This window comes from Gallus gallus, chromosome 2 (genome assembly GCF_016699485.2).
Source record: "Gallus gallus isolate bGalGal1 chromosome 2, bGalGal1.mat.broiler.GRCg7b, whole genome shotgun sequence".
Classification (NCBI taxonomy): domain Eukaryota; kingdom Metazoa; phylum Chordata; class Aves; order Galliformes; family Phasianidae; genus Gallus; species Gallus gallus.
The window spans coordinates 30,309,735-30,313,545 of NC_052533.1; the positions used below are offsets into that span (position 1 = coordinate 30,309,735).

Consider the following 3,811-nt stretch of genomic DNA (forward strand, 5'->3'; position numbering starts at 1 on the left):
AGGAAAGAAGAGCTTTGTGTTTCAGACTTGGACAAGTTAGGGCCATGACAGTCAGAACTGGAATATTCATTTTTACCACTGGCTTTCCTGGAGGGAGCATTCTTGACCCAGTTCTGTGCTGTTTGATGTCCCATAGGCTGATGCATCTGCAAAGAAATGCTGCAACAGACAAATTCATTCCTTGAATTCCCATGGTGGTTTTGATAATGTTTTCCACAGACTCCCAGCAGGTCAAATACCTCTGAGTTGGTCCACTTGGGATCACGTGGAGCAAAGCCTAGGGAGTGAGCTTGCCAAACACATGATTTCCCCTGTGGCTCTGATCCAGGCTCTGTCTGATTGGTAACACTATGCCGTCACTGAATTCTTCGAAGCTGCTGTTTTTGGAGCCAAGACAGCTTACAGCAAAACACTGGGTTCCAGGAAGGGCCCAAATAATAGGAAAAATATGCACCCGAACCTGCATATACACAAGGAAAGCAACTTCCTGGAAACATTCAGCTTCTATGACAAAACAGCACCAATATTATTAGGGGAGAGCAGAAAGACTGGCAAAAGAAACTTTGGGCTGGCCAAAGAGGTTACTTCAGAAATACAGATATCTGATACCTGATCTTGCATAATCCTACCAGATTAAAATTATTCCCTCATTTATTTATGTATTCTCGCCACCAACACCTACCTTACATCAGAATGATTTTATACCAATCCAGCATCTTGTGTTTAAGGGCTGCAGCATTATTAACTCAATACCAGCTGCCCTACAACCAGATTTACAGTTTTCTGAAGCCACCGTCTCATGCCTGTCTCTGCTGCTTACAGCTGCTGGCTTCCCAGACCTTTCTGTCCAAATGCAACCTATGTAAGTGCTGGCAGATAGTGGAGAGGATAACCAATGAAACTGGAGCATGCAGCCAGCTGTCTCTCCCTCCCCCTTCACGCCCCCATCTTTTTTTTTTTTTCCTTTGTACATATATTTAGGTGTTACTCTGTTCAGCACGACGAGCCTTGCTGTGCTCAGCAGAGAAATTCCTAAAAGTGTTTAGAAATCTAAGTCTGTGTGGTAGGCACAAAATCAATGTAGGCACTAAGGTATATCTTAAAGAATAAGCTAAGAGTGGCAAAAAATAGGATATAATTTGAGGTTAAAAAGAAGAATGAAATGCAAAAGGAAGGAGGGAGCAGAAAATAACGGGAAACACAAAAGATTCAGGGAAGTAAGTATAAAGAGGAAAGATCTGGGAAAATGAAGAAAACAAAATCAGGGTACTATGGAAACTCATCAAAAGAGAGAAAGGCAGAAAATTTAGGATTGATAAGAGAGAAAATTGTACATATGGATACAGAGGTGGGAGAACTAAAAAATTAAAAACAAAGAGCTAAATCCCCACTGCTTAAACAGAACACTGAGAGAAGTGCCAAGCTGAAAGTCAGTTTTATTAGTTTGGGCCCTAGTTCAAACTACGCACTCCCTTCTGATGTGATGCCTGAGCTACACCTTTCCAGGATCCTTACCCTTCGGTGGGTCTCTGCTAACTCAAGTTGTGCTTTGTTTGCAGGTATTAACATAGTTTGAGCCTGAAAGGAAGTTGTGATGAAAACTTTTTGCTTAATTTTTCCCTATTTCTGATACTTTTCCTTCATCTGTCCCGACAGCACATGGGACTGCTGTGTCAACAAACACACATCATGAGTTCTAATCTCGTTAAATCAACAGGTAACTTCTGCTGACTTATGTAAGAACCCACAGGGAGCAACGGGTATGAGGGGTGGGCAGGATGAGCACTGGCTCATGTGGGAACAATGCCAAAAGAGGTATCCTCAGAAAGCTTAGGTTGGCAGGAAGAATTTGAACAAGAGTGACATTTGAAATTTGGGAAAGAGTAGGTGGTATAGGAGTGTGACTGTGGATGATAAAGACATAAAAATCACGATGCCCCTACTAAAAACACCTACACCACCACCACCGTCTTTTATCCATCACTTCAGCTCATACTGAACTGAGGCAGTCTTTTTACACCCTAAGGCCACATTTCCAAAAGGACTACAGATTCTGAGACACCTGTCAATGAACAGCCTGGCTAAACTATCTGCCCATTCCTCATGCAGCCTCTCATTTTAGGATGTGCACGTGGCACGCCATGAGGTAGTGCTATTAGCTCATCTGGGTGCAAATCATTCAGTGTTTGTAAGGTCATTTCCTGATGCATCAGTGTGTGACCTGCATGCCCACAGCATGCAACACACCCAGTAACAGCTCGGGCCACTTTTATTTCTGATTTTTTTTCCTCAGTCTCTGATGGAAAAGCTCAATATTTTGACATCTCCTGCATTGCAAAGGATGCATTGGAGGGCTGAGATTGGAAGCTGTCATCCACAGATTGGCATTACTACCAAATTCCTTCCAAACTGAGGTGGGGCCGGCAAGCCCAGCCCGGCTGTCAGTTCCCGACATATCACATCACAGCCAGTTTCGACTTAACCAGAAATCTTCCAGAAACAGCCATGGGAAAGTGGGGAATGCCGTGGAGAACTGTGGGAAACCCTACCGAGAAAACCAAAAGCACAACCATAATTAACGTTTTTACTGCGACGCTGATCAGACCAGCCCGCCGCACCCACCACCTCCTCCGCCTCACCCACCGCCCGGCCTAGGCCCCCAAGGCAGCCGGACGCCCAGGGACACCTGCCGCTCTGCGCATGCGCATGCGCCCCCACCACCCGGCGGCGCCGCAGCCCCTCGCCCAGGACTACATATCCCGGCGTGCCGCGCGGCCCCGCCGCAGCTGAGCCAATGAGGAGACAGCTTGTTCCCGCCCCCTCGCCACCGGCTGTGGGAAATATCCCCGGCAGGTGGGGAAGAGATCCCTGCCCGCCATTCGCCTGAGCGGTGCGCCTGGAGAGCGCCAGCTCGGCCAGCCGATACAAAGACGGGAACAGGGAGCGGACCTCGGCTTCCCTACGGAAACCACAGAGGTCTCTCGGAGGAAAGCGGCCAGCGTGGAGGGGGGGCCCCGCCACAGCAAGAGCCGCGCCGGAGCTTCCCGCGCGCTGTCAGTTAGGGGCGCGCGAGGCGGGCGTGCACCACCCGGTTGGTCAGTGCGGCGTGTGGCCCCGCCCACCGCCTCGCTCGATTGGCTGCCGGCGCGTACTCGCGCACTCCCCCTTCCCTCGGCGCCCGAGCTGCGGCGATCAGCCCGGCAGCGAGGTCTCGGCCTCGCCTCGCCCCGCCCATCGGCGCCGCAGGCCCCGCCCTCTTCCCGCCTCCCTCTGTCCACCCCCCCACATTCGTGCTGTCAAGCGCTGCACGAGCGCGCGCGCCGCGCAGCCCCGCCCCCTGCCGCGCGGCCCGGAGACGAGCGGGAGGAGGAGAAGGAGGCCGAGGCCGCCCTTGTGCTGCCCTGCCGCCCGCCGGGCCCGGCTCGCGTCCCGCCCCCGCCCCGCCTCCTCAGCCTCCGGCGTGGGGAGCCGCGCTGAGGCGGAGAGAGCGCGAGGGGCGGCCGGGGGCTGGCGGCAGGGCTCGGTTTCCTCCTCAGTGGGCGGCGGTTGGGCCCCGGCGGGCCCCGCCCCGCCGCCGCGCGCCCTCCCCCCGGCGGCGGCCGCCGGCCCGCGGCTGTCACTCAAAGCGGCGGGGCTGAGGCCGGCGGCGGCGGCGGGCGGAGAGAGAGGAGCTACGCCACAGCCCAGCGGCGGCCATTCGTGGAAAAATAGGCCGTCCCGCTCCTCCCCGCTCCGGCTGCGACCGGCCTTCTCCCCGCTACCCCCACCCCACCCTCCGCCTCCTCCTCCTCCTTCTCCTCCCCCCTAGAGC

General features: G+C 53.8%; 1 long non-coding RNA gene across 1 annotated transcript; it reads right to left on the bottom strand.

The window, feature by feature from the left end:
* Positions 1–1,416: 1,416 nt before the first annotated feature.
* Positions 1,417–3,090, bottom strand: LOC124417737. The gene is made up of 2 exons (XR_006938358.1): positions 2,950–3,090; positions 1,417–2,545 (listed from the first exon to the last, which is right to left on the bottom strand). It is a non-coding gene; the product is annotated as an uncharacterized LOC124417737 (long non-coding RNA).
* Between the last annotated feature and the right edge of the window lie 721 nt (positions 3,091–3,811).